The sequence below is a fragment of the Ursus maritimus genome, unplaced genomic scaffold, assembly GCF_017311325.1.
Source record: "Ursus maritimus isolate PB19 unplaced genomic scaffold, ASM1731132v1 scaffold_12, whole genome shotgun sequence".
Classification (NCBI taxonomy): Eukaryota; Metazoa; Chordata; class Mammalia; order Carnivora; family Ursidae; genus Ursus; species Ursus maritimus.
In genome coordinates, this window is record NW_024423564.1 from 20,162,974 (window position 1) to 20,175,360 (window position 12,387).

Here is a 12,387-nt window from a genome sequence, read left to right on the forward strand (position 1 = left end):
GACACCTGGGGGCTCAGTTGGTTGTCTGCCTTCAGCCTGGGTCATGATCCCAGGGTATTGGCATGGAGTCCCAGATTGGGCTCCTTGCTCAGTGGGGAGCCCACTTCTCCCTCTGCCTGCCTCGTCCCCTGCTCCTCATGCTCATTCTCTCTCTCTCTCTCTCCCTCTCTCTCTCTGACAAATAAATAAATAAATAAAATCTTTTTTTAAAAAAGTATCATTATGCAGTAGAAAACACAGATTCTTTTAAAAAATTCTAAAAATGTAAACCTGCCAATAAAATTTGCCTTCTGTTTTAATAGTTTATTATAACCTATGACTTTCAGGAACATGGCTCATTTGAATAAAAAAAAAAATGACATACCAACATATGATGGTTAGTTTGTTTGTTTACCAATTTCCCATGCCTATTTTGACCAGGTTGATTACACACAGTGAATTGAAACCCCAGGATGTATATTGCTTAACCTAGGATTCAAATGCTTATCCCTTGTCTTTTAGAGCACAATAGGTTAGAAAGGCAAAATGCTCGATATATCAGCACTTTAAATCCTCAACAAAATATGTTTAAAACTCCCTGGAGAAGTGGGGTTAGGCAAATTCCAAGTATGATTAGCTAGCCTTCAAGGTTAGTAAAGTAGTGAAATTTTAAAAGTCTGTCTTTTACCAAATCTTTGCCCACATATAGAAGGGGCCTTACCTCATAGAAGACAGCTAAAGCAATGAGAAGCTTTATTCAAGTAGAGTACAGTAGCTACAGCTTGCTTCAGCAAGTTTTAAAGACTTTCTTTTCCTTTCCATCAAATAACCCCTGAAGTGTCATATTCTTGTTAGTTTCCCAAGCAAAAGCAAGAAATACTCTATTAAAAATTTTATAGCTGAGTAAACCAAGTCCCAAAGCACAATAAAAAATATAGCAAAAGGAACAATAAGTTTTCACACTGTTACTTTATAAAATAAGTTTATTTCATGTTATTTTCAGGCTTTCTTTAAAATAAAAGTTGATTTGTGACCAGAATTGACCCAAATTAGGCTCCTAATCTTTCTCTGTTCAAGCTATAACACTGTTTCTTGTGTTACTTTCAACAGAAGTCATTATTTTTCTAAAATCCAAGACTTAATTAGATTTGAAGGACTTTTTTGTTTCTCACCAAAGCTACAGGATTTTTTCCTAATAAAAATATGAATTTGTGGCATTTTAAGTTCCTTCAGAATATCCCTTGATGGAGGGGGAAAGATTCAACTGGGAAAGATTCAACTCCTCAAAGTTAGCCCCCCAGGAAGCAAATGAAGACTGGCACATTTATTTATGCTGGCCCCTTCTATAAACTGGCTTTTGTCAAAAACCAGTTGAAAGAAAAAACATAATTCCTTAATTAGAGACCACCATCAACTGCAAAAAACACATTAGCTTAAAAACGTTTGGAGTAATTTACCTATCAATAGAAGGCACACTTAATTTCAAAAGTGTTAAAACATCTGCATCAAAGCCAGGAGGGAGATTTCTGTTCCCAGAGTCTTTATAGCAAAAAATAATACCTAGAATAATATTTTGAAATTGGTGAACCTGTTGACATCTGACTGATCTTCAAATACTGAAAATTCTGTGTATAGAAAACAGAAAAACTAGGGATATTATCAAGTGCTGGCTCCCTGAATATATTACCGAAGCAACTTTTGATAAGACAAAACTGAGTTTATTCTTATCATGGCAAGGGAGGGCACAATAGGGATCTTTATGAGGTTTTAGATTCTGGTTAAACCTGGGCCTTTCAATTTATAGGCTTGGCTAGAACTCAAGAATCATGATAATGCTAGTCTAGTATTGATGGACATCAATGAGGCAAGGATTTTCAGGCAAATTCAAATACTCTTGGGAGTAAATGGTCATTAGAAGCTAGATACTGAAGAGTTAAGCAGTTTAAGGTTCATTTAAATAGGTTTTTCAGGAAGTTCTGAACAAACAATAACATTATCTACAACTTGTATCTTCGTGTGCAAGACTTTCCTGAAAACTGGAAACAGTGGAATGGTGAAGTCTTGTTAACGTAGGCAGTAAGCTTTTGGGTGCAGATGGCTTGATTGTCAACATTCCTGATGGCGATAACCACATAATTGAAGATTATTATCCAAAACTCTGAGATTAAAAATGGCCTCTATTAATAATGACACTGGGGCAACAGATATAAGCCGCAATACTCTTGAGCAAAGCAGGCTGTATGGTTCACCAGTCTGTGACAATAAGACTCCATACTTTCCTGGTGCAAAATCCCATTCCTTTTCTACACCAAACCAGAGAAGAACTACGTAACTTTCAGTAAAGTGGTTTGCTCCATAGATGGACCACCTTTCTAGACACACTGAAAACAAGGCACACCATTGACTGTCCACACACCGAGATGAAGACAACAAAGTCCCATGTGCCAACTGGTCGTTGGAGGCAAGAATTTTGAGATGCTATTCTTCTTCCTTAGCTTTACTTTCCACCTGGCTCCAAAGGTATCAGTTAGGGATGTTGTTTATGTCATCTAGATAACAAAAGTTTTGCTTTTTTTTATCCTATTTGTGTTCAAGTCAGAAACAATATGAAATATTAGTTAAGGGCACAGGTGAGCTACACTGAATGCGTTCAAATTGTGGCTATGTGATTTACCAGTCAAGTGAACATGGATAAGTCATTTTACCAATCGATGCCTCAGTTTTCTCATCTGTAATACGGGAACAATAGTAGTAACTACCGTAAGTTGTTAGGATAAGATGAGCTAAAAAAACATGAAGCAGTTTGAATAGTGTTATAGCAAAGGGCCTGCAAACTACAGCCAAGATCTACCGCCCATATTTGTACAATTGGCAAGCTAAAAATGGTTTTTACATTTTTAAATAGTTGGGGGGGAATCAAAGCAAGAATATTATTTTATAACATACGAAAATCTTGTAAAATTAAAATTTTACTGTCCATCACAACATTTTACTGGGACACAGACATGCTCATTTGTTTCTACATTGTCTATGGCTGCTTCTGCAATACGAGGGTCCAGTTGAACAGCTGCAACAGAGACCATCTGGCCTGAAATACCTAAAATATTTACTATTTGGCCTTCTATAGAAAAGGTTTGCTGACTCCTGCTAGACCAAATACTGTTGAGTAAGGAAAGGGTTAAGGTATAAGCAGAGAGACGGTGTACCCGACTAGGCTCTGAAACTCTTCTGGCAAGCAGAAGTGCTAAGCCAGAGTGAACAAGAGATAAGGGAATAGACCAGACCACCTGAGCCTGGATGTTAGGGAGTATTTTTCTTTGGTGGCTACAGTATAACCACAGAAAATGACCAAACCTCAAAGAAGTAAGTCACTAAGGGTATTATCAATAGTCTTTGCTCAAACCAAGATGGCACAAGAATCTCAAGGCCACAAGCTCCTGGGTCAAGTTTTCAATAAAAGACCAGCCCTAAAAACCCTCAGTGGCAACACATTTGGGACCCCTCTCACTCTAGAGAGCTTTTTCTTTCCTTTCTGCTCTCACCTTCACTTAATAAACTTTCACTTCACTTCAGCCTTTTGTGTCAGTGAGATTCATTCTTGGACTCCATGAGACAAGAACCCGGCAAGCCTGCAACACTGTCAGTGCTCTACCCAGATACCCTTCCTTTACCAATTCCTGCGTGCCCTTCCCCTGGCTTTTGTCTGTTTTTACCTTTAACTGCCTCCCTGTGGCACTCTTTGGAGTACTGCCTTGGAGCTACCAGAATCACTCTGCTTATAGACACAGAAGGCTGGAAATACCAGAAACGTTACATTTCCCCCATCCCACCACGGCCCTCAGCCAATCTTTTGACTGGTACAGGATTGTGAAAGCAACTCCCTTGCCTCAGGCTGGAATAAATTCTGAGAGGTAATTTATACCTCATACATACTTATATACTTCAGATACTTTTCCAGTGGGAAATGGCTTATCTTTCTGTCTACTCCTTCAGTATATTCCGTAATGCTATGGAGATGACAAGGTTGAGTTTTTTCCAATGTCACTATCTTCCTCCTTTTAAACAAAATTGTAAGAAGGTAAATGCTGAATTCGTATGATCTGAAAAAAAAAAAAAAATTCCATCACCTTGAAAACAGGATGCCATTCTAGAAGCCCTCCTCTTCCTAGTGCAGTTACTCAGAGTTTGCTGATGAACCAGTCAACCACCATGGTTTGGGTGATCTAGAGATAAGAGTCATTCTTCCGGGTGGAGTGACTCAGCAGTTTTTGGTTCTCCGTTCTATACCAGGCCTTTACTAATTGCTGAGAACAATGAATGTAAGATGAACCTGGCCATGAAAATTTCACACTTCGTGAGGTACTCAGTTTTATGCCACCAGGGCAGGAACTGGATCTTCCATTATTTTTCAAATTTTCTGAGTACTAAGTACAGTGGTGTGCTGAATAAATACTTGTTAAATGGAACCTCACCAGTTCTCAAGAATGGAAATCTATCCAGCCTGGACAGCAGCTTGATTCCATTTAATTCTGTATAATTCTTAGTAAAAGAATTATTGACACATAACCTCGCATGATATAATGATATCAGGCTAAGGTCCTAAAGTCCTAACTCCTGGTCCCCACTCGATTAGTAATTCCTTAGGTGACTATAGACAATTCATTTCATTCTCTAAGCCTCAATTTCTTCAACTATAAAGAAGCCAGATTAGATTATCTACAAGGTTCATTCCAGGTCCAAAATTCTTATGCTTTTGAACTCTCCAATTATTTAGCAATGCCTGACTACTCATGAACTACTAACAGACTTATTTCAGGACTCAATCTAATACTGTTACAAGCATTGAACTATAGAATTTTTAAATGTGATAAACTTTATTTTTCAGGCAGAACCTATATGTCGCATAATTTATTCTAGTCTACTCTCAGGCATGAAAATGGTATTTCCCCAGCACACCATTCATAGAGGTTTACAATATGTTCTGAAAAAAATATCTGCTACTTATTTTCTGGTTCACATTCCTAGACAGAGCCAAATTCCGATCAAAGCCATCTTTTTCTCTTCTAGCGAATTGCCTCATTTCATCATTTTGAGTTATTTTTCAGATTTAAAAATGTTTAACACACAAGCTTGTTACCTTTTTTTCCAACCACCCTACATTTTTTTAGGTCCCCAGACTGCAGCATGAGTTTTAAGATTTGTAGGAAATGAAATTAAAAATAGCTCCTGTTCCAAAAATAAATATAAAATCTTGATATAGAAAACAAAAATAATTGGCACTTATTACTTTGATGCAAATAATTTATTTGGTCACTCAGACATAATTCTAGGTTTGTAGTTGAATATTCACCTTGTTAGAAATTTTTTAATTGGAAACTCAATTTTTTTTTAAAGATTTTATTTATTTATTCGACAGAGATAGAGACAGCCAGCGAGAGAGGGAACACAAGCAGGGGGAGTGGGAGAGGAAGAAGCAGGCTCACAGAGGAGGAGCCTGATGTGGGGCTCGATCCCATCACGCGGGGATCATGCCCTGAGCCGAAGGCAGACGGTTAACTGCTGTGCCACCCAGGCGCCCCCGGAAACTCAATTTTTCTGTGATTCTAAAAATAAAATTCATGGGACACCTGGGTGGCTCAGTGAGTTAAGCATCTGCCTTCAGCTTAGATCATAATCCCAGGGTCCTGGGATCCAGCCTGCTCAGCTGGGAGTCTGATTCTCCCTCTCCCTCTGCCCCTCCCCCTGCTTGTGCGCTCCCTCTCTCTCTCTCTCTCCCTCAAAAAAAAGAAAGAAAAAGAAGAAGAAAAAAAACTAAGAAGAAATTCATGTATAAGAATTTCTGGGGGGAGCAGGCATCTGGGTGGCTCAGTCATTAAGTGTCCAACTCTTGATTTTAGCTCAGGTCATGATCTTAGGGTCATGAGATCAAGCTCCGAACTCAGCAGGGAGTCTGCTTCTCTGTCCCTTGGCTCCTCCCCCCCACTCACTAGCACTCTTTCTCTCTAATAAATAAATAAATAAATCTTTAAAAACAATTTAAAGTAGGCTCCAAAGCTGGACTTGAACTCACAACCCTGATATCAAGACCTGAGCTGAGATCAAGAGTTGAATGCTTAACCGACTGAGTCACTGAGGCTTCCCATGTATAAGAATTTTATATTCTTCATGTCTCCCTCCTTTTTCCTCATCTCTGAAACAGTCTCCTCCCAAAGCCTTTCTCCAATGTAAAGGAAGAGAATTTTCTCAACACCATTATTGATCCCTATATCATTATCCATTGTTTCAAAATTTATTGGATACCTAGTACTTGGCCTGATGCTATTCAGTAAGAATATAAAGCAAGAAGACAGGTAAGTTTTCCCAGAAAAGTTGTTAAATTGCATTCTGAAGAACGAGTGAAATTATAAGAAAGAGGATGGAGGCTTGAAGATAAGAAAAGACGGCACATTCAAAAGTCGCAAGTGCCCTAGGCTGGCTAAAGCACAGAGTCCTCTAGGAAACAGAGTCGGACTAGTCAAACATCAGTATAATGTGTGTGATTTATCGGCATGACTATCACTGTTTTCCATTCCCAAGCTGGCCCTTATATAGAGCTATTTAGTCTCTGATGAAAGAAAATTAATTAAAGTTTTAATTAATTATTTTTTTCTAATTGTATAAGGTTAAAATAATTTAAAATTAATTTTAAAATTTTCATCATTCAGATTCTTCTGTCTTCACAGTTTTTAATTTGTTACCTAAGCCCATCATTCAGCCCTCCCATCTCCTTGGGTTCTATTTTAGTTGTCACTGAGTAAGTAGGAACCAATTGCAAACCAGGCCCAGGGTCAATTCTACCTTCAAATTCTGGCATTCAGCATTTCTGGATTTAGAAGAACTAAAAACTAAGCTAAAGAGATGAAAAATTGGCTTCAAACCCAAATCTAAATCTCACAATCAGCAGTGTGTGGTATGGAGTCCTGGGTATACAAATCCCTTAAGACCATCGTTAAAAGAAAATATATGAATTTTTTTTAAAAAAATGATTTTACTTACTCCCCAAAGGAAAAAAAAGAAAAAGAAACAGCATATTTGACATAAGCAAAAGTGAAAGAAAATTGCTTTTTTAAAAGCAGAGTGCCTGGTTTACTTCTACCTCCACCCCCAAGAGGTTCTTAATAAACCAGAAATAAATATGAATGTAAATAATAATCCCTCCCCTGACACCTACATCGGAATGGTATTACAAGTACATGTTTGCCTATATACTCATACACACATGCATGCTCACAGGCATGCATGCACCCCAGATCCTTGCCCTTTGGCCTATGAACAAAGCCCATAAAATGGAATCAGGTTCAAGGGCCAGACTTAGAGAGGTGATCACTAGCTGTCAAACTAAACAGATTGTCTATAATCACCTCTCACCCGAGTGCAGTGGAAGGTGGTACCATTCATCATTTCCACACCTTTCCATTATGTATGCGCAATACAACCAAGCCTGTATTCATTCCCTCTTTTCATACCTGTGACTCCATCACCTAATCATGTGGATCCAAAAACAATTACAGGCAAAGTGGGCGTAGCTTAACTGGATCTAGAATTTAGTGTAATACTTTCTTTTTTTTTTTTTTTTCAGATTTTATTTATTTATTCGACAGAGATAGAGACAGCCAGCGAGAGAGGGAACACAAGCAGGGGGAGTGGGAGAGGAAGAAGCAGGCTCATAGCAGAAGAGCCTGATGTGGGGCTCAATCCCATAACGCCGGGATCACGCCCTGAGCCAAAGGCAGACGCCCAACCGCTGTGCCACCCAGGCGCCCCTAGTGTAATACTTTCTGATGTAGTTCTTTATCCTTTTGCCCAGCTCTGAGGGTGACCTTTTTTAGCAACAGAGGATTTTTGACATTTCATTGGTATCACTTTGGTCACTTAAAGTTTATTCTGTAAAGATAGATATTCACATGCCAAGTCATTCTCTTAGCAACATTATGTTTTACAAGCCAAAAACAAAGGAGGAAAGATGGCCATTCTTGTACTGGTGGCAGAAACCAAGGCCCGGGACCCAAGGGTTTCCCAAAGGTCATCCAGAAAAGCTCAGGGGGACAAAAAGATTCCTCTCTATATAAACAATGTCATACATCAAAAGGAAGCAATCAGTTACCTATGTATTTGACGTAGAAACACCAAAATGTTAGGTGACTAACTCATGGTAATGGGATTACAGATTAAATTTTTTATCATCTTTATGCTTTTCTATATTTTAACTTACCAAACATAAGCAATTATTGTATTATTTAATTGTAAAACCTTAAATGTCAGAATACAGTTTCAAAAACTCAATACCAAAAGGAGACACCATGCATAGCAAAACAAAAAAAGCATTTTTCCCTAGGTCAACCAAACCAAAGTTCAAATTTTAGTTTTGTCTATCATATGATCTTGGGCAGATTATTTAGCCTCTCTGAATCTCAGTTTACTTAAAAACCAACAAGATAATTCCTAACTCATAGAGTTGTAATGGAGATGAAATAAAAATTTAAAAGAATTTCCATTTACTAATTTACTTGTCAAGATGAACTTTTGCCATTTCAAAGTTAAAAGGTTGTCCTGGGTCTACTCTGGTGCTGCCATCTTATCCATTGATTCATGGAGACACCTGTGATTTTATAACCCCCCATGCTCATTTTGTGGACATTTAAAGATAAAAAATAATAGGAAACAATTTGTATGTATTTCACATAGTATGTTTTGCATATATAATAATGGTTCTAATAGCAACAATAATAATATGATAATCATAATGATAATGAATAATTCCTGTGGCTTTATTCTGTGTCAGGTTCTGGATTAGTCACTTTATATGCACTGTCTCACGTTAGCTTCACAGAGACCTAATAAGGTAAACACTATTACTAGAGGTTAGTAACTTGCCCAGTATCGTGGAGCTAAAAAAATGGTAGCTAGATTCTCTAGTCCCAAATTGGTATGGCTTCAAAGAGCAGTCCCTAAACCTCTTGATCATCTAAAGAAAGAAAGAATGCTGTCCAAGACATATTTCCAATTTCTTTTTTATTCACACTCTCGTTCCTAGATATTAAACGCTACAATGTGCCATCCTTTCCCCAAGGCGTGACAGGAACAGCAAAAATCTAAACTCTACAAACAAGTCTGGTCATGGGAAAGTGACAAAGCTGTGACTGAATCACAATTCTGATGCATGCTGAAGTATCTGTTTCTCAGACACCAAGGTCACAAAAAAATTGTTACAGTGTTGTGCTTGTGTTTTCACAGACTCTGAAATGCAATCAAACCAAACCAAACTGAATCTCTTGCAAAATTAATCACCACTCTTCACAACTCTTTACCTGTGTAATCCTGGTTAGTCAGAATGGAGATTAATTCTTCATTGTCCAAATACAACAGTTTTTCTTGTGTCCTTGACATTTGGTGATCTTATTCCCTAAAGATGATGCCTTCTCTTCCATTTAGTACAATACCATCTTAAAATGTCAAATTAAGGAATTGGGTAGATTGCAGAAACAGATACCATGCCTTCATGAAGTCTAAGAAACAATGCTGTGCAATATTTTTAAAGTGTGTTCGATTTTTAGGAAGGGTGGTTTTTATTTTTTAAATTAGAGAAATCACACACACGTTTGTTTCTTTGTCCTTGGAGGTTATAAACACCCAGAGGCAACTCATTTTTGCAGAGTATTTGCTGTCAAGAAGCAATGAAGTGCAAATGGAAGCCAATTGAACTTAGCAATTTGTTTACTCAGAAGGAAAAAAGCTGGAGAAAAAAAAATGGAGTATTTTAATAATTAGCCAGTGGTGTTAGATAAGGGACATTACAGTATATGATCTAGCATTAGGATAAGGAAGCTGCCACTTTGGGTGATGCAGAATTAACAATTCACCTTCTAACTCCAGAAGAAAATCCTCAAAGGCGGGGGGGAGTAGAGAAACAGGCTTCAGTTTTGAATCTTACTCACAATGCCGCCAAACTCAAAATAGCTCTTTTTCAAAAGTTTTACAAGATACTATACTTTGCGGACTTTCACAAATAGAAAGTTTCATGGACCGATGCTAAAGACAGTGTTGCTGAGGAATTATGAACCATTATGTCTGTCATGGGGGACCTTCCTCAGCTAACTGATGAGAATTCAAGTTCTGATACTCTTTAGTCTAGAAGGCCTACACCTACTGTAAATCCTAAGAAGAAATGCGCTAACCTCTGATGTACAGCCTAATCATGAGCCACTCTGCACAGGATGCAGGGTTCATTGTAAGCGGCACTCTCCTTTCCTCTACTACAGATCTTTAGCCGCAAAAGTCCTTTCACCAGGCACCCGGCCAGAACGTTTTTTAAAAAAGTATAGAAGAAACACTCAAAGAATCGATATTACCATACATCATTGAGATGTGAGGTTGTGACTATGGTCCAACCAGAACCATAGCAATAGGAACCAGGAACAGTGACTTTCTCCAAAGCTTGCCTCTTCACCTTCCCACCATCTGCCAACAAACAGAGAACTTGAGCCCTTTCATGCCAGAGAAGCATCTCATCAGCTCAAAAGGAAACTGGCCTGAACTTCAAGGACTCGGCTCTTGTGTGGCAATATCTAAACAGGTAAATTGACCTCTGAAGTCCCAATGGACCACCAGAAAAATAAGCTAAGTGATAGTTGCATCCCACAGATCCTGAGGAGTATGAAAAACAAAGAAGCTGTCGTTGTGTCAAGTTGCTTTTGGTAGCTGAAGGGGGGGAGGAAAGGAAGGGAAATACAGAGAGCAAAAGAACTAGAAAGAGGCTTGAGGAGAAATAAAGATGGTTTATGACCTTAATGGAAGTTCCTCAAAGTTAGCTGTGAATCAAAATAATTCGGTAGAGTAGGTGTACTCAACTAGATTAACCCCACAGCTGAGGCCCCAAAATGCTGCTGCTCTTTTCACTGTGTGATTGTTGTTGCTGCGGGTGCTACTGCAGCTGCTCTGTTCTCCCTGCAGTTGTGATACATTCAAAGAGCAACATTTGAAAGGCGGTAGTCTTGGGACCTCAGCATTACAATGTAGCTCAGTTGTCCCAGGACTCCCAACCTCCAGAAGAATAAGACCATGCACACCAACACTTCTTCCTTAGAAAAACAGGCTCTTTTTCTCCTCCTTTGATCCCACAGATGTGAATATAATGAGATTTTATCAAAACCACTTTATCCTACTGTTACATCTGCCAGAGAGAGAGTGCATTCCATCCTCCTGGCTTTGATGCAGACAATGAAACTTTCTAATAGATTGCCAATTGCTTTGACACAAAAGCTAGAGAAAATGTAACTTATCCTAGAACCTTGTTCCCAATCTGTCTCCAGCCCTGCAGCTGTCAAATTTGGCCCCTAAAATGCCCTTGATTAAAGGAGTGAGCCAAAGAAAGAGTAATCGTCTGCCAAGTTAGGTAGCTATAATCCTCAATATTGGTAATTACACTTCAAATACATTGAGCTTTGTTGTTGAAGCTCAGAAAGTAAAACTCTGACTCTTCTAAACAAAAGAGGTTCAGATCTTGCAAGACTCAAGAAGCTAAGGATGTTCTAAAATACCTCCTGAGGCTAAATTACCTTCATTTGTGATTTTGTCAGCTCTCCCCAAGACAGCTTTTGCCCCGGCTGGTCATCTGAGGAAACCTTACAGAACTAGACAGGGGACTGCATGTGGTTCACTTTTCTGAGGAAGAACATCCAGTCTGAAGATAGGCTCTATTTGATAGAATGTATATCTGAGACCTCTCCCACTTTTGGCCAATAGCTCTGAAATTTCATCAGGAAGAGCTCTCCTACTCCGTGTTTGTCCAGAACCAGCCAGAAATAGCTCATCTTCCAAAATCTCTACCCATTTGCAACACAATCACAGTAACAGCCTTCTTTAACACGATGATGCAGTTCTCATATCTCAGTCAATAAAAATGCATTGTTTTTCATTTTCAATAGGTCACAGACTCAAGGAGAGTTAGACATATTTCTAAGAAAAAAATCATTAACACTGGGCCAACTTGTCTCCTGTTGGCTGGCATCTGGGTTCTGCGTTTTTATTTATGGATTTTTTCATGATAAATTTGAGCTTTGTTCAAATTTCCATCTTAACTGGAATATGTTATTTAATTCCTTGTCAACAATGTCAAAAGTTCACATGATGTCTTTACAGTACCATTTCTTCTGTTTGTCTACTAACTTGCAGATGGCCTGTTGCTGATGTAGAAACATTAAATTAAATGGTAGCATGGTAGCTGGAGTTCCTGAACAGAGTTCAGTACCTTTTACACTTCTGCCACAATTGGCATCAGTTAATTCACCTTTATAAAACCCATTCATCAAGTAATTTACACAAAGGAATTCTTATGTTTAACCACCCCCCTCCAAAACCAGCCAACCAAAT